Raw genomic sequence first — 23881 nt, 5'->3', positions numbered from 1 at the left:
CAGTTGATAATATTAAATAGCTATGCAAATTAATATTCACAAAGTTGAAAGAGTACTAAGGTTTCCAAGTATAACTGGACAAAAATTCTATCTGTGTCATAGCTGAAAAGTTAACATTGGATCATTTTTGCTTGAAGACCTCCCTTGAAGACCCAAAAATAATAGTAATACTAAAAGTTCATGAGGTAGCCCATTTTGTTTATTGAATTTCTCTAATTGTAAGATAGGACTATCATTTTTATAATATTGGCTTTGCCTACTCATGAGCAACTGACTTTTTACAATTGTTTAGATATGACTTTTTTTTTTGTATGAAAAGTGTTTTGTTATTATGTTCCTGAGTTTGTCTTGGCAGTATACTCCAAAGTATTTTATATTGTCTACAGTTATTTTAAATGGAATGTCTTTTCTGTCTCTTCCTACTTAGTTTTGTTGGGAATATATATGTATGTGTGTGTGTGTGTGTGTGTGTGTGTGTGTATTATTTATGTGGGTTTAGTGTATATGCTGCAACTTTTATAAAGTTGTTAATTACTCCAAATAGGTTTTTTTTTAGTAAATTCTTTAGGATTCTCTAAGTATACCATCACATCATCTGCAAAATATGATAGTTTTGTTTCCTCATCATGTATTTTAATTTATCCATTTTCTTTTTCTTCTCTTATTGCTATAGCTAACATTTCTGGTATGATATTGAATGACAGTGGTGATAATGGGAATCATTGTTTTACCCTGATCTTATTAGGAAGGCTTCTAGTTTATCCCCATTATAGATAATGCTTTCTGCTGATTTTTGATAGATTCTGCTTATCATTTTAATGAAAGCTCCATTTATACCACTGTCTAGTGTTTATTTTTTTAAATAGGAATGAGTGTTGTGTTTTGTCAAAAGCTTTTTATGCATCTGTTGAGATAATCATATGATTTCTGTTGGTTTTGTTATTGACATGGATAGTTTTCCTAATATTGAAGCAGCTCTGCATTCTTGGTATAACTCCCACGTGGTCATAGTGTATGATCCTTGTGATACATTGCTGTAATATCCTTACTAATATTTTATTTAAAATGTTGCATTAATGTTCATTAGGGAAATTGTCCTATCATTTTCTTTCACTGTTTTTGCTTTTCCCAGTTTATGTATCAGCACCATATTTGTGTCATGAAAGGAATTTAGCAGGCTTCCTTCCCCTATTTTTTCTAAATAGCATATATAGTATTAGAACTAATTATTCTTTAAAGGTTTGGTGGAATTCACTTGTGAATTCATCTGGCCCTAGGGATTCTTTCTTGGGGAGATAATTGATGGCTTCTTCAATTTCTTTTTCTAAGATAGGGTTAAGTAAGTATTTTATTTCCCTTTCTGTTAATCTGGGCGATTTAGATCTTGATAACTATTCATCCACTTCACTTAGATTGTTAGATTTATTGGCATATAATGGAACAAAATAGCTTCTAATTTTTTTCTTCTTTATTGGTGGTGAATTCACCCCTTTCAATTTTGAAACTGGAAAAAATAAATAAATAAATTTTGAAACTGGTAATTTGGTTTTCTTCTTTTTAAAAAAGTCAAATTAGCTAATGGTAAAATCTTTAGGATTCTCTAAGTATACCACTATATCATCTGCAAACAATGATAGCTTTGTTCCTTATTTGCTTATTTTAATTCCTTCAATTTTTTTTCCTTTTCTTATTGCTAAAGCTAACATTTCTAGTACAATTTTGAATAACAGGTATGATAATGGGCACCCTTGTTTCACCCCTGATCTTATTAGAAATGCTTCTAGCTTATCCCCTTTACATATAATGCTTGCTGATGTTTTTAGATAGATGCTACCTATCGTTTTAAGGAAAACTCCATTTATTCCTATGTTCTCTAGTGTTTTTAAAAGGAATGGGTGCTAAATTTTGTCAAAAGCTTATTCTGCATTGAGATAATCATGATTTCTGTTAATTTTGTTATTGATATGGTCAATTATGCTGATAGTTTTCCTAATATTGAACCAAACCTGCATTCCTAGTATAAATCCTACCTGGTCATTGTGTATTATGGCTGTGATGAGTTGCTGTAATCTCTTTGCTAATATTTTATTTAAATTTTTGCATCTATATCAATTATGGAAATTGGTCTACAATTTTTTTTTTTTTTGCTCTTTGGTGAGGCAACTGGGGTTAAGTGACTTGCCCAGGGTCACACAGCTAGTAAGTGTCAAGTGTCTGAGGCCAGATTTGAACTCAGGTCCTCCTGACTTTAAGATCAAAGCTCTATCCACTGTGCTACCTAGCTGCTCCTATAAAAATATGTGGGGCCTGCTGAGGCCTGCATTCTCTTCCTCTCACCCAATCTGAAGGCAGGGAAGAACAATCATCAATGATAGGTGGCAGTTACTGACAAGCAGAGTCACAAACTGTCATCAAGCTCAGAAGAGAACACCACAGCTCCTCCTCGTGGTTACCTTCATACTACACTTTCAGCCACAATTCTCTATTAACATACTATAGAATGATCTCTAAAAGTAAAGTCTTGGTCTATAATTTTCTTTCTCTGTTTTGGCACTTCCTGGTTTGGGTATCAGCACCATATTTGTATCATAGAAAGAATTTGGTAGGACTCCTTTGTCTGTTTTTCCAAATAGTTTATGTATTATTGGAATTAATTGTTCTTTAAATGTTTGGTAGAATTTGCTTGTAAATCCATCTGGCCCTGGAGATTTTTCCTTAGGGAGTTTATTGATGGCTTCTTCAATTAATTTTTCTGAAATAGGGCTATTTAAGTATTTTATTTCCTCTTCTGTTAATTTGAGCAATTTATATTTTGTAAGTATTCATCCATTTCACTAACATTGTCATATTTATTGACATACAGTTGGGCTAAATAGATCCTAATTATTGTTTTAATTTCTTCTTCATTGTTGGTGAATTCCCCCTTTTCACTTTTGATACTGGTAGTTTGGTTTTTTTCTTTCTTTTTTTAATCAAATTAACCAAAGGTTTATCTATTTTGTTGTTTTTTTCCCCATAAAACCAGCTCTTAGTTTTATTCATGAATTTAATAGTTTCTTAATTTCAATTTTATTAATTTTCCTTTTGTTTTCACAGTTTCTAATTTGGTATTTCATTGGGGATTTTTAATTTGTTCATTTCCTAGCTTTTTTTGTTGCATGCCCAATTCATTGGTCTCCTCTTTCACTATTTTTTTCCTATAAGAATTTAGAGATATAAAAATTCCCTTATAAACTGTTTTGGCATCATCCTATAATTTTTGGTATATTGTCTTATTATAGTAATTCTCTTAGATGAAATTATAGATTGTTTCTGTGATTTGCTGTTTGACCCACTCATTCTGTAGGACTAGATTATTCAATTTTCAATTATTCTTTAGTCTATCTTTACATGGTTCTTTATTACATGTAATTTTTATTGCATTATGATCTGAAAAGGATGCATTTAAAATTTCTGCTTTCTGCATTGGATTGTGAGGTTTTTATGCCCCAGTATATGGTCAATTTTTGTGTAAGTGTCATGTACCACTAAGAAAAAGGTATATTCACTTTGAGCCCCATTCAATTTTCTCCAGAGGTCTATCATATCTAACTTTTATGAAATTCTATTCACCTTCTTAACTTCTTTCTTGCTTATTTTGTGGTTAGATTTATCTAGTTCTGAGAGAGGGAAGTGCCCCACTAGAATGGTTTTGCTATCTATTTCTTCCTGTAACTCGCTTAACTTCTCCTTTAAGAATTTGGATGCTGTACCACTTGGTGCATATTTGCTTAGTATTGAGATTACTTCATTGTCTACAGTACCTTTTAGCAGGATGTAGTTTCCTTCCTTAATTCTTTTAATTAGATCTATTTTTGTTTTTGCTTTGTATGAGATCAGGATTGCTACCCCTGCTTTTTCTTTTTTTACTTCAGCTGAAGCATAATGTATTTTGCTCGAGCCTTTTGCCTTTACTCTGTATCTCTCTGCTTCAAATGTATTACTTGTAAACAATATATTATAGGATTATGATATTTAATCTATTCTGCTATCAGCATCTGATTTATGGAAGAATTCATCCTATTCACACAGTTATTATTGCTAACTGTGTCTTTCTCTCCATCCTATTTCTCCCATTTGTGTTTTTTCTATAATAAGAATCTATAGTCACTGTCCATTTCTGCTTTTTGTGCATAGTGTTTGCCCATTTCCTGACTTAAAAAAAAGTTGAGCTCTCCTGATGGAGTGAAGAGGGCACTTATCCAAGCTTCTTTCCCTGCTCACCTGGGCCTTGCACTTGAATGTTTGGTTTCTGCAGTTGGTCCTTTCACAGTGATGTTTCACTGCTGGTGGATATTTGTCAGCCTGGAGTTTTGCCTCCTGGAGTTGTGCTTCCCAGAGTCAAATTGAGGCACCAGGTGATTTGACTGGTGGAGAATGCTATAGCCCAGGTGGTTTTCCAAGCTGGTGTCTACCAGATCCCCTTCCTGTATTGAGGCTCTTGTGGCTGGGGGAGAATGGTGTCTTCGTATTGGCACTTGCCTGCTCCAGCAACCTGAGTCTCAGGATCTCTCCCTGGTATGCTGAAGTGGGGTTTGGTGTTGGCTTGTTGGGACTCCTCTCATCCTGTACTGCTTCCCCTCCCCCAGAGAGAGAGGGGCCTTTCCCATTAATCCCCCAAGCTTCCTGGGCTATAACACTTCAGTGCCCTGTGTTTTTGCTGGCTCAGGGTTTTCCTGGGTTGATATTTTTGGGGCTTTCAGGGGTCAATAAAGGAGGGTGAGAGCGACTTACTTCTCACTCCGCCATCTTAGCTCCTGGAAGCAGAACTCCTAGTTTGTTTTTATGTGGCTTGTGAGCTGAGTATTTTTTACATTTTTAAATAAAAATTTCTTGTATTATATTGTACAATATATTAGATTAAGGGCCTGATCTATATATAAGCTCTATAAAATTAAGAGTCATTTCTCAACTGACAAGTGGTCAAATAATACACAAAAGAGAAAAATCAAATTGTCAACAACCAGCTGAAAAATTGTTCAAAATCTCTAATAAGAGAAATACACGTTAAAAGAATTCCAAAGTATAAATTATGCTTATCAAATTAGCATAGATGCTAAAAGATGGGAAAACTCATTGTTGAAAGGGAATGCAGAATAGACGCATTGATTCATTGCTGCTAGAACTGAGAATTGGTTAACCATTCTGGGTAACAGTTTGCCATTATAAAAGAGAAGTTACTAACCTGTTCTTTCCTTTGATGCTAGGATCCCAGTTCTTGGATTGTACTCCCAATAAGGATATTGACAGTGAGAAAAGACTCTCAAAGACATGATTTTTAATAACAAACAATCTGGAAAAATATTTGCCCTCAGATTGAACAGAATATGAATAAATTGTCATATGCGAATGCAAATGGAATAACACTCTGAATTATGAATATGAAGAATTCAGAGAAATACAGTAAGACTGTTATGATATGTTACAAAATGAAGGCAGAGCCAAAAGAACCATATCCACAATGAATAACAATTTAGATAAAGACAACACTAAAAGATAAATAGACTTAAATAAAATACGACAACAGTGTCACCATAATATGTGCCAACAATTGGTAAATTATAAAAGGGAAAAGACATATATGTATATATGTGTGTGTATGTATATATAGTACATATATATGTGCATATGTACATACACATATGTGTGTATATATGCATCACGTGTGAGTAGGTAGTTTTGTGTAACTGTTTTGGGGCAATGTTCTCTCCATCCAGGATTTGGGGGGATTTTTGTAATAAGTACCTGTTGTGTCAAGGCAAAACATATCAACTAAAAAACAAACAAAGAAATCTCCATTAAGTTTGGTGGGAATCATTTCATCATGTTTTATTCTTTTAGAGTTTACCTTTCCAAAGAAATTTTGGTAATTATTGGATGAGAGATAGAATCAGCAGGGAGGAATGGAATGTCAGTCTTGAAAAACTCAAGAGTGGAAAAATTGAATTGAATAAATACAAAGGCAGGTGGTAATCCTTGGACCTCACATGATTTTGATCAATTGGATCTGGCTTCCATTTTCAAATATTAATATTTCTTGACAGATATACTGTGCTATGTCTTCGGAAATATTTCAATCTTGGCTTGTGCCAACCGACCACTCACTGCAACCTCCTACTGTTAACGCCCTGGCAGTCAGTCTTTCATGTTAACAGGATTTCTTTCCATCACACTTTTGTTTCTCTCCTGAAGCAGATATTCCACAGTCCAGTGGGAAAGCCTCCAACATAAGTGATGTTTAAAACTTACAAGCCCGAAACCAACCTGCTAAATAAACTGGAATTACATCTGTCTGGCTCACTTTAAAAAAATGTGTCTCAACTGAAACCACTTCCCATTCAATTAATATTGAAAATAATTTAAGTTAAACAAAGAATATAAACAAAGAATAATAATTCTATTAGATGAAATCAGGATGAAATCTTGACATCATAATTGCAAATGCAATATTTGAAGGCCTAAAAGTCATGGTCTAAAAATAACTAAAGAAATTAGTTCTCTGTTCTCTCATATGACATTTTTAGAGATATGTTTAAGAAACTAGGGTAACATAATTAAGTGCCACTTGCCAATATTTTCCAGCTCTGTGTAAACTTAACTGCACATATAAAACATATTCTTTCCTGCTGTTGACTTTTTATTGTCCTGTGCCTGTAGTAAACTCAGGGCTGCTATGCTTGAGGGTGTAATTTTGTGCAGGAAACCACACAATAAGGTCTGGGAATAATTGCAACAAAGACCAAGATTAAAAGATAGAAGTTTGCAAAATCTTTTGACATTTCTATCAAAATACATTCTCCAGAAGAACAGTTCCAATTACTCTTCTGATTATGAAATTGATGTTAGAGGAAGCCACATAGGTTTCATTTTGTCATATAGCAAAGTCACATAGCCTCAGTTAAAGTGTGGAGTCTCCTCCCTATCTGTCCCAAGTTTAGGTAAAAAAAATGGTTTTGGGTTTGTTAAATGTTTCTGGGCCAAAGTTTTTAGTTTTACAAGGATGCGGCCATATCTATATAAGGCAGTCATTCCCAAAGATTTTATTTGGCCCCAGATGTCCCTCCCAGCTACAAAAGGAACTCCCACTCTGTCTTTCTTTCCTACAGAGTTGGAAATTAGTCAATAAACATTTACTAAGCACCTACTATGTACCAGGCATTGCACTAAGCACTGGTGAAATAAAACTTAACTGTAAATATTTGAAGATACATAAGGCAAGGCCATCATGGGATGATTCTGGGAATTCTTCAGGGAGGGTCATATTTGTCTATAAAGCCAATTTTGGCTGGTCATTTTAAGTCCAGAACTCCTTCCACAACATCGAAGATTACCATACTCCTCCAGACTTGTTTGTCTATAATGCCTTTATTTAATTCCTTAGGTTGGAGAGATTCTTTCATTCTAAAACCAAAGATGTCATGGATACCAACTCTAAAGCCTGAGACTAGGTGAGTGTAACCCATGCCAATCTGCTTTTCCTTTCTGAAGTGCCCTGAGACTCACTGTAAGCATGTCTGTAGTGTAATACTGTGAGAAGATACCTTTATGTGCTATAGGTGATTGATATTGCCTGTGATGCTCAACCCCAACACCATCAACTACAACTCAGCCACCCAGAAAGCCAAATGGAAAGCTCACAAAACCTACTCCTGAGAAGGTATATAGACCATTCATGACTTTGGTTGTCAATTTGACAGAAAATAAACAAAATATCTGGGAGAAAAATCTCTTGAGTATGACAAAACATACTAGTTTGACAGAAAAGTATTTCACGTCATTCAGGGAGGAAGAAGATCTGATTTTATGTTAAAGGCACTAACACTCATTTCCCCTTCCATGTTTATTCTTTCCTAAAACATTTGTAACATATGGGAGAACAGAGTTACATAGGAATAGCATTTATCCTTCTGTATAGTATTGTTGAATTAGGACACTTGGAAGACAGAGGGAAGGAGGAGGACTTTTGGGTGAGACACATTTTCACCTGAACACCAATATATCATGTTGTTGATGGGCAAAGGATATGGAATGATTGATGTCTTGTTCCCTGTGGGTCTTATTTCCTCAAAGGAATCCATAGTAATCTATCTCCCCCAGCTACACATGGACTTGATTCACATCTTGACAATCCAACTTTCCCATTGTTCCTTTGTGCAGTGTAATACTGAGATGGAGCAGAGGAACCGAGCAAAGTAACCCCATTTAGTTGGGTGAAATCCAGGTCTGTTTTTTTCCACAGACACATAAAACTAAGTAGTGAGTAGCCAACCCTCCAGCGCACTACAGCCTGGGTGTGCTGCTGTCTGCTTCTGTTATAACATCTCATCTGCAGGCCAGGTGTGTTGAGTGCTATGGAGTTGCCAGTAATTAATGGAGTTATATTGAGGAATGAGAGTCTGGGGAGTAGCCCCATATTATAGACCTGTAAGCTTATCTTAGAAAAACTTTTCTTCAAACTAGAAAGAACTCTTAAAAAATTACAGTGAGCCTGGGTTTGGTCAATGCTATCAGTCCATCACACTCATTACAATTCGCTTGCTGGCCTTCTCTTCTCACCCACAAAAAAGAAAGGAGAAAGAAAACAGGACTTCAGAGGGTGGAGGAAACTGGGCCCTATAAAACATGGAATGAGGCCAAGGCTAGCTGTTAAGCCTGATGCTCTTTGTGGCTGATGGATTGCAATCAATCCACAAAATCGCCTTGCTGTTCCTAATAGAGAAAATTAAAGCTGTGTCACATCTCCACTGTCAAAATTTATGCTCCGTTTGGACAGGCTTGGCCTGCAATTTGTGCTGTAATCTGGCTTTTATGTTTTCTCATACTTGAAAGTCTTTTTTTCTGGATACAAACTCACAGAAGTAAAAAAAAATTGGGAAATCCAAATAGATGAGTTTTGACAATTTACCACCAATGAGCCTGAGGTCTTAGAGTTTATAGTACCATCTCCCTCAAACCTGTACCTTTTGCTGGTTTCGTTCCTTCTAAATGTGGCACTCATTCTGCATCCAATTTGTGTGGCCTCGGGATATCTAACATTTCCCCTTCTCTCACCCTTCATATCCAATCAGTTGTCAAGGCTTGTTGTTTCAACCTCCCTCATATCTCATAGCTATTCCTTCCTCTCCATTCCCACTATCCCCATCCTAGCACCGAACCTGGACTTTTGTCATCATCTCCTACAAGATCTTTTTACATCAGATCTTTTGCTCCTCTCTAATGTATCCTTCATTTTTGCATAGATCTGTATGTTCTGGTAATGTTACTCATTTGCTTAAGTTCCTTTAATGGCTCCCTGGTGTCTCACACAAAATTCTGATCATCTACTGTCATACATTTAAAAGTGTGTTTTGAATGCCGTAATAGGTACTAGAGACAAATCAAACTTGAAGTAGACACTAAACTGGGAGCTAAAAGCCTAGGTTTCACTCCTATGCCTGTTATTGACTCATTGCACAGCCTTGACCAAATCATTATATCTTACTGGGCCTCAGTTTCTTCATCTGTAAAATGAGAGCATTGGACCAGATGATGACCAAGTCCTCTTCTCAGTCTAACATTCCATGTGCATTTTATAAGAAGCATAGTAATTCACCCTTATATAGTTGTTTTCAAGTATACAAAGTGCTTTTATTAATTAATCAACCTCTAAGAATTGTTTCCCTAAGTCCTATGGTTTTTATTGTACAATTTTACATAGCATGGTGATGGAATACACTTGTAGAAAAACTGATTTTGATTAATAATATTGTTTGACCAATGATCCATTGATCCTGTTGTGGATGGGAAGAAACTACAGTGTCCTCCTGTGCCTTTCCCCAACCCAAGGCCACCCAAGCTACACTGCATTGCAGGAAGAGAAGATTGACTTGACTGTTCACAACATAGGGATGACTTGACTTATCAGTTACAAGCTTTTCAATGCCAACAGGCCTTACCATTTGCCATGTCACTGTGCCCTACAGATTCCTGAGTACTATCATCTGACCTCCTGTGGCACCCTGTGAGTATTTTCACTCCTCCCCACCTCCCCTGACCTACTAAACCCTTAGTACTTCCAAGATATTCAATCTGCTCTGCAACTAAATTCTTTCATATATGTTATCTCTCTCAATTAAAATATAAGCTCTTTGAGAGCAGTGATTAACTCCTTTTGCTGGTGGTGGTAATCTTTCTAGTACTTAGAGTTATTGCAAGCACTTAATAGATACTTTTTCATTCAAACAAAAATTCATGGATCATTGGAAACTATCAGATGAAAAATGATAAAAAAAATACATTTAGGGGAATAAGAGCCAACTAAATTGGCTTCTTTATGGCTTTCGACCTTGGACTATAATGTAGGCAAAATGCTGAACCTCAAATGATTTTAAAGTTTAATGAGTTGATGCTGAATGGAACAGCTGGTTAAAAAAATGGTAGCAATAGAAACAGGGCCTGGACCTCTGATTCTCTTGCTATAGGCAATGGAAGCTGGGATGTCTAATGGCTCTCTGAAACACAAAACAGTGCATACTTTAAAATTTAATCTTTATTATTAACATTTTCTCCAATATTTTCTTAAGTCCATCTAGAATAAATCAACAAAAGAATAAATTAGGCCTGGTTTGTACCAATGATTTCTGAGGTATAAAGGCTTAGCTGAAAAATTGATAATTGGCCAATCAAGCTGACTCCAGCACAGCTCTGGGTAAGGAACTCCTGGATGAAGACATTCTCTCCATTGTGCAACTTTCCATGAAATTTATAGTTTTAGGGAGTTTCCTGGACCATTAAGAAGTTAAGTGATTTGTCCAGGGTCACACAGCTACTGTATTTCAGATACAATATATGAATGCAAATCTCCCTAAAGTCAGTTTTCTACCCATTATGCCATAATACATATTTATATTCTAAAAAAGAGGAATTAAAAAAAATTCTGATTACTGAAGTCAGTTCGTCTCAAATCAAGGGCTTGTGGTGAAGTCAGTTATTTGTTTATTTATTTTGGTGAGGCAGTTGGGGTGAAGTTGACTTGCCCATAGTCACACAACTAGTGAATGTTATGTGGTGGAGGCCAGATTTGAACTCAGGTCCTCCTGAGTCCAGGGCTGGTGCTCTATCCACTATGCCACCTAGCTGTCCTAGTGGTGAAGTTGTTGGTACATCATCTTTGTTTCCCCTATTTTTGTACCAGCTTCACACTGTCTAGATAACAGAAGTTTCAAGTTAGTTTCAGAAATTGTGAATGCTCTAGTATTCATCTTTGACAATAGCTTCTTTAGATTTTCCACATAGTAGGGAAAGGGAGATTCTCACCATGGCCATGGCCAAGGGAGCCCTTTACACAGGTAAGTGGAGGAGGGAATAGAGAAAGGCTGCTCTGGGAGGATTTATACCTAAGAGGTCATCAACACAGAAAGGGGCTATGAGAGTGAAAATGGTAGGCTCACTCAGAAAAAGTGCTTACCTGTATTTTAAAAAATGAAAGCACTGTGGGAGTCATTCTAAGTCATTAAATTTCTGCACTGTTTAGTAGCCCCCTACCTCCTCAATTATCCATTTCAGTAGCAATTTTGTAAGTATTATAGAGCCCTTGGAAAGTTATCCAAAACTGTTTAGCAGCCATAACTTAAAAACAACAACAGCAAAAAGAGAATCCCAAATGAAAGGGGTGGGAACAGAATCAAATGCAATTGTAAAATGATAGCTTAGTCTCCATCTGATTTTGAAAGCTTTGAAAAAATTTTTTAAGAACTTAATTGTCCCTTTATGGTATAAGGTATACTTGTATTTTTCTCATGTTTGTTCAATCATTTCAATCATGTCTGACCCCATTTGGAGTTTTCTTGGCGAAGTCACTGGAGTAATTTGCCATTTTTTTCCTCTAGCTCATTTTATAGATGAGGAAACTGAGGCAATTGGGTTAAATGACTTGCCCAGGGTCACACAGCTAATGCTGGATTATGAACTCATAAAGATGAGTTTTCCTGATTCCAAGTCCAGTGCTGTATCCACTGTGCCACCTAGCTGTCATCTATACCTGTATAGATTCTATAAAAGTTGTTTCCTTTTCTTCAGAAGTGGAAGTCCATACTGTAAGCAGCCTTGCCCCATAACAAGTAGGGAAATAACTCTTTGGCATTATTAATTAACCAACCTAGAGTTTTATAATCTCCTTAATATATCTCTAGATAGAAAGATGTGTGTATACACATACACAGCTCACACACACACATATGCACATACAGAAATTTAAGCTTTTGTTGCATATAGAACATTACTTGAATACTATAAGCAAACCTTGTTACATTGATATTGGTGTGTAGAGAAAAGGGATGTTACACAATTCTTGAGAGGAAATTGTGTCACTGATAATGATCCTTTAATAAACACAGAAGGGAAAATCAAAATGTATTTAGTCTTCAAATGCCATAGCTCAGTTTGGTGGTCCTGCTTTAAAACTAACCACATTTACAGAATGAACAGACTTGCTTCCTAGAAGGCAAATGAGAATATCTCCATCAAAGAAAAGGGTATTTAATGGTATCATTTGGAGTTTATATGAAACCTGAAATTAACTGAAAGCCCTCAACCATGTTCTGTGTCTAACACACACACACACACACACACACACACACACACACACACACACACACATAGAACTGCAACAAATTATAAGCCTTCAAATATTGTGTATGTTTGTTTTATACAGCTAGAGAAAACAAAATATGAATATTCTTTACAAAAAAGCAGCCACAATATTTAAACGTTAGCTGTGCATATATTTCTAATACACACTGGATTATCAAAACAACCATTGTGTTCATGGTCACATTTTTCTCAACTTCATTTTGAGAAGAATATCAGGAGAAATATTTTCTTTACGTTATCTTGTCAGTAAATGAATGAGTTGCAAACTTACCTAAAGGACTAAATGGCCACAGACCATGCTACACAGCGACCCCTGACACTTGAGATATGTTATTATCATTTTGCTTTCTTGTTGCCCTCCTAGAACAGCCTCATAGGGAGTAGAGACCATGCCCACTCCATTGGAGAAGTTAATCTATTTAGCTTGGAACTGGGCTTGATTGGCCAGGGAGTTAATGCAAACTCACCTGAAGAACTATAGCAAAATGGCCCCAAACCATTCACACTGGGCATTTTGCGATATCTTGTTATCTGCTCTGCTACCATTCTCCATACCTGGCCCAATTTCCACCTCTTACTCTGGGAACAGTATTCAAATAAGTACTGCCTTTGCTTTTGCTGTATGGTTTTACTCACCACTCCTATTGTTCTCATGACCAAAACTCCCTTCCCCGCCCACCACTCTCACCTTTTTTTCTTCTCCTTAGAGTGGGAATGTAAAATCCTTGAAGGCAAGACTTTTTTTTTATACTCCCAGTTCTTTCTCACAACTTAATAAAAACTTAATTAATTAATTGGTTCCATTGCATTGGGAGTGGGTAGCTTTTAAAACTAGACACTCAACCGTCTTTATTGTTGGGGAGTGGAGTGATCTAACTGAGTACTTGTGTGGAAGGTGACCTAAAATATAATTTTATTTGCTGCTGATTGCTATGTGAGTATGGATGAATCATTTTGCCTCAGCTGAAGAGGATGAAAATATTAAAGATTAATGACAGCCATAGGTCATATAAAATCACATTGTGCCATTTTGGAAGATAGATTATGAAAAAGCAAGAGCAAGACCACACAAGCAAATGTGATGAACACTCTTAGAGGTAGTAAGAGTTTCCATTCTTTTCTCCCAAAGCAAATAATTGAGCAAAAAAGCCTAGGTCACTATTCTTGTGACACTAGAGCTGAAAGTGGGATTGATGAGTAATGCTGGTTTGGAGAAATTCATAAATTTGATCAGTAATGTTCTGGGGCGGGGGACCTGCAGCCTTGAGGCCACATGTGGTCCTCTAGGTCCTCACGTACAGCCCTGTGACTGAATCCAAACTTCAGAGAAGAAATCCCCTTAATAAAAGGATTTGTTCTATGAAATTTGGACTCAGTCAAAAGTCATCCAAGGACCAAGAAGGTCACATGTGACCTTGAAATCACAGGTTCCCCACCCCTGTTCTAGGCAATTATATAACAAAAAGCCAGCATGCCAAAGTAAATAAAAAGGCAGCCTTGGAATCAGAATGAGCATCCAAGTCTTACCTCTGACAAATCCTATGTGACCTTTAAGAAATCACTCACAATTTTTCCTGCTTCCAGGAAACTTCCTAACACTCTAAGTTGCTTAACTCTCCACTTACATGCATTTGTAGAGGGAGTTTACTCAAAGGATACCTAGACAAATGTAATCACAGGTTTGGACCAAAACAAAAAAACAAAAATCAATCAAGTGGTTATGCTCTCAAACAGCTCCTAATCTAGTTAAAGAGAGAAGACACATGCAACCATGACAAATAATATAAGATGCTGTATGACTGTTCAGTTGTGTAGCACATATTAAAGCAGAACCATAAGCATTCAGCAGAGAAGGAGATCCATAAGGTAGAAGGGATAGAAACTGAACCAGGCCTACAATTTTTTCTGAAGTGCTTGCCCTGGGCAACTATATGTAAGACACCATTCTAGATGCTATTTAGAGATACAAAAATATGTAATACACAATCCCTGTTATCAAGGAACTTTCAGGCTCTCTGAGGGCACAGGACATAGTCATATACACAAAAGGACAAACAGCAAAAAGCACAGTTATGTAAAGTATGTATGCAACTCATAGCCGGATGAGAAGTAGAGACAACTAATGCTCTGAGTTCAAAGAACAGAGAGATCCCTATGGATTGGCTAGAGTAGTCAAAGAAAGATTTATGGAATAGATGTAATCTAAAAGAAGAGGGAACTTAGGAAGCATTTTCCAGATATGGAAAATATGAGTTAAGGGTTTGAGAAATCTCCCAGAAGTGACTAGAGTTCATACTTGCAAGCCAAGAAATGACAATAGCTCACACTTATATAGCATCTTTCCTATGAAGTAGATGTTAGCCTCTTTTCCTCCTCAGATGTGAGTCAACTGAAGCTCAAAGAGTAGAAGCTATTTGCACATGGCCACACAGTTAGAAACTTGGCCAAACCAAGATTCAAACTCAGATTCCCAGATGCTAACATCTAGTACTTTTTCCACTGTGCTACACTGAGTCTCTGACAAATCTCCCCTGTCATTAGTTCAATGAATTTGTGTTAAACATCTTCTAATATCGTATTAAGTGTTGTGGGGGAGCAACAAGATGAGGAAGACCAGATTCCTGCCTTGTATTGCCTTGCCCCTAGTTTTCTACATTTTGGGGTATTCTGCTTCTCTCACAAGATGTATCTCTTGTCTTGTCCTTTACTCTCTCCTTTTCCCCTAGATGTTATTCTCCCCCACCCCTATCATGTTGCATTTATATATAATATATACATACATACACACACATATATGTATATACATATATACATATATGTGTGTGTATATACATATATATATATATATATATATATATATATATATGCTTTTATAAGTTCATGTTGGTTTCCCAGGTTAGATTGTAAGTTCCCTAAGGGCAATGGTTCACTTTGTTAAAAAAAATTACTATTTGTTTATTTTTAGTATTCTTTTCTTTTAAAATTTTAAGTCCCAAATTTTCTCCCTCCCTCTTATCCTTCTCCCCCATTGAGAAGGCAAGAGATCTGATATCAATTAATTATATGTATGAAATCATGCAAAATATGTTTCAATATGAGCCATAATCACAAAAAAAACCCCGAGAAATTTGTACTTCAATGTGCACTCTGAAGATGGATAGCATTTTTTCATCATGAGTCCTTTGGAATTATCTTGTATCATTGTATTGATCAGAGTATTTAAGTCTTTCACTGTTGATCATCATTGCAGCATTACTGTTATTGTGAACAATGACCTCCCAGTTCTTCTCACTTCATTTTATATCAGTTCATATGAATCATCCCATTTTTTTCTCATCATTTGTTATAGCATAATAGTCCTTCATCACAATCAAATGCATTACTTCTTCAAACATCACCCAGTTGAAGAGCATCCTCAATATCCAATATTTTGTCACCACAACAAAGAATTGCTATAATTATTTTTTCATATAGAAGACCTTTTCCTTTGATCTCTTTCAAGTATAGACCTAGTAGTGGTATTGTTGGGTCGAAGAACAGAACTGTTTTATAGCTCTGTGGTCATAGTTCCAAAATGTTCTCCAGAATGATTGGATCAAATAACGACTTCACCAACAGTTTATTAGTATACATATTTTTCCTTATACCCTCCAGCATTTGCCATTTTTTTTTTAGTTAAGTAACTTGCCCAGAGTCTGTGTGACTAGTGAGTGTTATGTGTCTGTCCCAGGCAGGATTTGAACTCAGGTTCTCCTGAATCCAGGGCCAGTGCTCTATCCACTGTGCCATCTAGATGCCCCAGCATTTGCCATTCTTATAGGCATGAGGTGGAATGTCCAATTTGCTCTAATTTGCTTTTCTTTAATCAATGGTGATTTAGAGTATTTTTTTTGTAACTGTTGATAGCTTTTATTTCTTCTTCTGAAAAAAACTACCTGTTCATATCATTTGACTATTTGTCAATTGGGAATAGCTCTTATTTTTATAAATTTGATGTAGTTCACAATATATTTGAGAAATGAGGACTTTATCAGAGAAACTTGCCCTAAAATCTTTTGTCACTGTCTATGGTGCCTTTTAGCAAGATGTAGTTTCCTTCTTAATTTCCTCTAATTAGGTCTGCTTTTACTTTTGTTTTGTCTGAAATCATGATTGCTATCCTTTTCTTTTTTAACTTCAGCTGAAGAATAACATATTCTTCTCTAACCTTTTATTTTAACTCAACTTATGTTTTTCTGTTTCAAATGTATCTCATGTAAACAACACATTATTGGATTCTGATTTCTAATCCATTTTGCTATCTGCTTCAGTTTTATTGGTGAGCTAATCTCATTCACATTCACAGTTATCATTACCAACTGTGTATTTCCATAATCCTATTTTCTTCTGTTTATCCTTCTCTCTCTCCCTCCCCCCCTCCCCAGCCTGTCTCTCTCTGTGTCTCTGTCTCTCTTCAAAGGTCTGTTTTTTTTTCTTCCAACCACTGCCTCCCCTAATCTCCCCTACCTTTTATCATCCCCATGTCACCGTATCCACTTCCTATCCTCCTTTCCTATTGGGTAAAACAGATTTCTATATTCAGCTAAGTATGCATATATGTTCTTCCCTCATATAACCAATTCCAATGAGAGTGATGTTCAAGCATTGTCTACCACCCGTACCCCACTTTTCCTTCACTATACAAACCTCTTCTTTGCATGCCTCTTTTATGGGAGAAAATTTTCTCCATTCTGCTTCTCCCCTCCCCCTTCTCCCAGTGTATCCCTCTTTCTCACCCCTTCATTATTTGTTTTTAGATCATCCCAACATACTCATTTCACACTCATGTCCTCTGTCTATGTAGACTCTGTCTAACTTCCCTAATAATGACAAAGTTCTTAGAAGTTACATGTATCATCTATCAATATAGAACTATAAACAGTTTAACTTTATTGAGTCCTTTATAAATTGTCCTTCATGTTTATGCTTCTCTTGAGTCTTGTGTTTGAATGTCAAATTTTCTACTCAGCAGGAATGCTTGAAAGTCCTTTATTTCATTAAATATCTATTTTTCCCCTGAAGGATTACACCCAGTTTTGCTGTGTAGATTTTTCTTGCTTGTAATCCCAGCTCCTTTGCCTTCTAGGATATCATATTCCAAGCCTTCTGATTCTTGTAATTCTTCTGTGATCCAGTCTGTAGCTCCATGATACCTGAATTGTTTCTTTCTGGCTGCTTACAATATTTTCTCCTTGACCTGGAAACTCTAGAATTTAACTAGAATATTCCTGGGAATTTTCATTTTCAGATCTCTTTCAGGAGCTGATTAGTAGATTCTATTTCTATTTTACTCTCTGGATCTAAGATATCAGGGCAGTTTTCCTTTATAATTGCTTGGAAATGTCTGAGCTCTTTTTTTCTTTTTTAACTTTCGCCTTCACATAGTCCAATAAATTTTAAATGATTTCTCCTTGATTTATTTACCAAGTCAGTTGTTTTTCCAATGAGATATTTCACATTTTCTCCTATTTTTTCATTCTTCTGACTTCATTTATTTCTTAATGTCTCATGGAGTCATTAGCTTCCACTTGTTCAATTCTAAATTTTAAGGGCTTATTTTTTTTTCAGTGAGCTTTGGTACCTCTTTGTCCATTTGACCTATTTTTCTTTTGTAAGAGTTCTTTTCCTCACTGGATTTTTGTGCCTTTTTTTTAACCATTAGGCCAATTCTATTTTTAAGGTGTTACTTTCTTCAGTATTTTTTGTGTCTCTTTTACCGAGCTATTCATTCTCTTTTCATAAATTTCTTGTGTCACTCTCATTTCTTTTCTCATTTTTTCCTCTACCACTTTTATCTTTTTCTTTAACTCTCCCAGGACTTTTTGTTGGCCATGTGTTTAATTAGCTTTTTTCTTTTTGGCCTTGGTTGTAGCCATTGTTGTCGTTTTCTGAATTTATGTCTTTCCTGCCACCACAACAACTTTTTATGGTCTTTTGTTGTTGTTGTCATTTCCTCATTTTACGATCTATTACCTGGGAATGGGGAAGACATTGTTCCAATTTTCAGCCTTTTTTGTGCTCCTGTTTTGAGTGTTAATTCTAGGTTTTGCAAGTTTTCAGTGCTTACAAGGTGGGTGAGGTGTGGTCACTCCTCTCTCGGTCTGTGCTCTGGTCTTTACCCAGCATAGGTCCCTGCTCCCCTTGCATCTGAAAGTTCTAGCACTCCTCTTGGCCCTAGAACTGTGATAAGGTCCACTTCTCTCCTGAAGCCCTGAGCACTAGTGCACCACTCTCTGCCTTAGAACTGTGACCAGGTCCCCTGCTCCCTTGTGACTGACCACAAGTGCTCCTCTCTACCCTGGAACTACAACCCAGAATTGCCTATGGGCAATAGAGTAGTCAATCAGTGCCAGCTTCACCCAGTGCCAACGAATGGTCCTCTCTATTCTCCTTCTGTTTAGCTGTTCAACTCCTGTACTGTCTCTGGGGTGAGAGCTTCTGAAATTGCAGCGGCTGCTGTCACCCCCAAGGCCCACTACTGCTGCTGCTCATCTTGTACAGTTGTTTCAGTCATTTCAATTGTGTCTGACCCCATTTAGACTTTCTTGGCAAAGATAACTGGAGTGGTTTTGCCATTTCCTTCACCAGCTTATTTTACAGATGAGGAAACTGAGGCAAACAGGATTAAATGACTTGCCCAGTGTCACACAGCTAGTAAATGTCTGAGGTTGGATTTGAATTCATGAAGATGAGTCTTCCTGATTTCAAACCAAGTCATCTATCCACTATGCCATCTAGCTGCCCCAGGCTACCCCACTTCCCAGTAACACAGATGTTTCCTACTGACCGTGTCTCAGGCTGGAAAAATGTTTTGCTCTGACCCTTTGTTGGCTCTATGACTGCAAAATTTGATTTGAGGAGTTATTTTAAAATTGTTTGGAAGATATTATTGGGAGAATTCATCTGGATTGCTGCCTGTATTCTGCCATCTTGGCTCCTAATGACTCACTTTTGTCTTTGTATCCATCAACAATGTCTTGGTACACAGTAGATACTTTACAACATTTGCTGATAAGTTGATTGACTGACTGATTTGTGCTATAGGCTTTAAAAGACGACCATCAATGCACAAAATTATGAACTTGATTTGTTCACAGTGAACATAAGTCCTAACTAGAGCAGGACTTCTAACAGCTGTGGAAGTGGAATGGCAAGTAGTTCATATTTGCTGCCTAAAGAATTGAAATGTACTTAAAGGTACCAATAGGTATGGTTAGTAGGAAGATCTTTGCAGCATATCTCAATGTATGCCCTAAACTTGCCACATCAGTTCAAATAGGTTTTTTTTTCACTCCTCAATAAGTAAAGTTTAAGACCTCTATGTGGGCAAAGGCTGGCATTAATATCCCTGCCCACTATTTACCCAACGAAAGAACTAGGTCATAAAACCCAAAAACATTTTGTGGGAAACTTGTACTTTTTAAAAAACAGTTTGCTTTGTTTGGTGGCTCAATTTTTTGTTTTCTTTAATAAATTTTTATGTTTTTCCAGGAAGAGTAGTAATGCCATTGTTCAGAAAGGGTATATTATATTATGTTATAGTACTAATCAAAAGGACCAAATTGTATCCAAAATATGTTGAGCAAAGAGTGGTGACCCTAGTTATGCTTCTGTGGATGATACCATTGGAAAATAGGTTTTAGGAGGTAAGACTTGATGAGCAAAACTTACTCCATTAACTTTTGTGATGCTGAATAGATTGTATGATTTCAAGCTACCTCAGTTATAAAGCTGAGGATCTAGTTAGCCAGCATGGCTGAGACTTACAAACTGTTTCCAGCCATATAAAATACAGTGATTAGAAGATATTTGGGAATTGTTACAAATTATTAGAGCTGTATTTAAAGGGTTGAACCACCCGGGTAGACTTGAATGAAAAACAGATCGTTTTCCAGAATTGTTTATGGGGACTTAAGGCACTTGTGTGGTCAGAGAACTCCAGGCAGCCCCATTAAGGCTATGGGTAGGAGCTCCTGTGAAGTTAACATCACTCGTAGCACAAGGCTGTCTTTGGACCAAGTTGGGTAGTGCCCAGCAACAGCTGTGCATTCATTAAAAATCAGACTGTGCAGGGATTACATCATAGAAACCCAGAGGCCTTAGAGCCTATCCAAACCCAGACCTGAACAAGAATCTTCTCTAAATCCTTCATCCAGTCCTTGCCTAAAAACTTCCTGCCAGGAGTAGTCCATTCTCTTCTGGAGCAATCACATTCTACTTTTGGATAACTATATCTGTCAGATAATCTTCTTGTAAATTAACTCAACAAGCATTTATTAAGTGCCTCCTATGTACCAGGACCTATAGTAAGTACGCCAGATAACTTTTAGAGACTAAATTTTAAGTGAATTGTTTCCTTCATGGGTAGAGAGATTTTTTTCATGAAGTCTTCTAAACCAATAAAATGAGAGGTGTAGGATCCTCCTGTCCAAAAAAAAATTCAATTGAATCAGGTAAATGCTAGGTAAAAGATGTCAATTGAATGGACATTATATTATCTATTATCAATATCCAGAAAATCAGTGGAGGTTTACATATATCATTGACTAGACATTATTTACTAAATGTCCCAGATTTCATCACAAGTCACCAAGATAAATCTAATAACTAACACTAGGACCTTCTGGTTAAAGTCCTGATGGATAATGGGCCACAGTTGACATTTAATTGGTTTCAAAATTCTCTTTACATTATCTTTTTGTATTTGCCTGGTTCAATATAATCAACAGCAAATTTATTTAGTAGACTGAAACAATCAAAGGTATTACATAATGTGAAAACTTCAGCAAAGAGCAAAAGCACTTCCCACTCTTTCCACCTTGCCCATCAAAAACAAAACAAAACAAGGTAAAAAATAATCAAAGTATTTTCACTGTGATATGTTTTATCATGACTGTCCTCTAGCTCCAATGGCCATAATGTTATCTTGAGGGTAACCAGCAGGCCTCAAACTCATCAATGAGTTAAAAAAGATGTTTACCTGCCATGCAACTCTCACCTGTGGCTCCCAAGAAGCTGTATCATGTGCAGCAGCCTCACCCTGTTAATAGCATGTTGGCAAATATGCCAAATCAGGTTGAAGGTAACTGACCAATCTCAAACCTGTCTGTGACTTAGGGAATATCTACTCCAAGCATGTGAAGACTTCCTCCAGCAGAATGGGTGAAGAAGAATAATCTGTTGCAACAAGACCATGAAGGAGGCTTAAGAAGATGCTCTGGAGCACTTTGAGCTTGGTCAGACATTGAAGATGCCAAGGTCATCTGCTGCATTCCAGGCCATTGCCGGTCATCTTGACTTTTGTCCTGCCACTGTATTTTAATGACTCTGGAAGAGAGAGTTAGGCTAATGACTGTGCAATTCTGCCTCAATTAAATCCAATTCACCAAAGAGTTAAGACTTCACCTATAATGTCATTGGCCCTCTTCAAAAACAAAGGATGATCAATGACAATATTACCTATTAATAATAATTTAAATAAAAATAAAAGAAGTTTGCTACAGATGATACATCAAGATACTTTATTCAATAGAATTAATTAAATGATTATTTTGTTACAAATAAATTATTTTAATATCTCTCACATATTTTAAAATAATAAATGAAAGCAATAAACATTCACATTTCGATTCCTTTGACATTATTAAACAATTTAGGGTAAAATACAATACATTTCCAGAAAAAGAAAAAAACAAGATCTTTCCTGGGGTTAGAGAATTCTGTGGCCTGGCTAAGGGTCACTTATTGAAATAAACATAAGGAAGATATTAAATGGATCCACAGCTGAAAAAAGGATATAAGGATAGTAATTCTGGAAAAAATTATCACTCAGCCATATCAGAAATGAGACTATGCAATTTTTTAATTCTGTTGTGCACTCCACATCCTCTATGCATTCATAGTACATCCTGTTTATTGATTCTTGGGAGAGAAGTGGCTATGGTAAAAGACATTTAAAGTACCCTTAAACTCATAAAGGTGGGCTTTATGCCCTTCTGACCAGCTTTGGTTGACTTGGCCAGATAGAAAAATAGTTAGGTTACTGATATGGAAAGGAGGTACCTTCCTGAGTGTTCAGGAGATGAGAAATTAAGAACTGGCGGCAGTATAGATCTTAGTCCAGGCACCTCCAGAGAAAGCTAAAAATTTAAGAACAAAGTAATTATAAATAAAATAGTCCCTCTTTCTAGGTGGGTGCTAGCTGGCAAAAGTTACTTGGCATTCTCCAATCTCTGCTCTTCTTCAACATGTCCCTGAAGGAGTGAATTGGATGGAGGTAGAGTGTGACATACAGGATTTATATTTCTTCTGTGCTCAAATCATAAATTCTGAAGTCAGATCATATGCAATCTATGTTTGACCTTAGGAAAGTTATTTAATCTTCAAGGCCTCTCAGTTTCCTCACCTGTAAAAGGAAGAGAGTTAGATTCAATGACCTCTCTCTGAAGGTCTGATTTCATTATTCTATGTAGCATGTTCTACATCATTAAAAGTCTTCAGGTGGCAATGCATGAGCTTTTTTTTTTTTCTCTTTAAAAAAGCTTAATTTTATTTTAAAGATTCCAATAGGTAGCAAATGAAAACCAAAACAAAGGAGAAACTTTAAGAAATCATCTTAGACTCTGTGTGGCATAATGTAGTTTATGGAATAGAAAATAAAAGGTGGAGAGGGAATTTCTCACAGAAACTTCTTTGGGATCAGAAAAGCCAAAAAAGTTCATTTCTTTCCTTTAGGGAATGTCACTTGATATTCTCATGCTTTGAATTTGTAAAAATTCTCAATTTGATGCCAGAGCAAATTCTGTTGTTTTGATACTTTCTATTTGTTTTCTGGAAATTTCCAAGTTTCTTTCTTTACTCTACCTTAATTGTAACTGCAGTGCATAAAGACTTTTCCTTCTTTACTCAAACGTATTAACTGTCAGGGAAAAACCCAGCTGGTACAAATTCAAATAGCAAATACATATTTATGATAATAGGGTTCCCACAAATATATATGCAGTTTGTGGCAGCAAATATGCAATTTGATCCCCAGGCAGAAAACGTGTGAGAAAAAAACAACAATGGTTCTGAGGACTGAACTATTCATTTGAGTTTTAAATCTGTCTTTAATCAGGGCAAAAGAAATCCATTTCTGCTATTGGGCCCAGTGAATGCCATTAAAAGAGATGAA

At 36.3% G+C, this 23881-nt stretch overlaps 1 non-coding gene across 1 annotated transcript; it reads right to left on the bottom strand.

The window, feature by feature from the left end:
• Positions 1–2306: 2306 nt before the first annotated feature.
• Positions 2307–2523, bottom strand: LOC144457371 (small nucleolar RNA U3). Its single transcript, XR_013486675.1, has one exon. It is a non-coding gene; the product is annotated as a small nucleolar RNA U3 (small nucleolar RNA).
• Positions 2524–23881: the final 21358 nt, after the last annotated feature.

This window comes from Phascolarctos cinereus, unplaced genomic scaffold (assembly GCF_003287225.1).
Source record: "Phascolarctos cinereus isolate Bilbo 61053 unplaced genomic scaffold, phaCin_HiC Scaffold_4;HRSCAF=312, whole genome shotgun sequence".
Taxonomy (NCBI): Eukaryota; Metazoa; Chordata; class Mammalia; order Diprotodontia; family Phascolarctidae; genus Phascolarctos; species Phascolarctos cinereus.
This window is presented reverse-complemented; position numbering and strand designations above follow the sequence as displayed.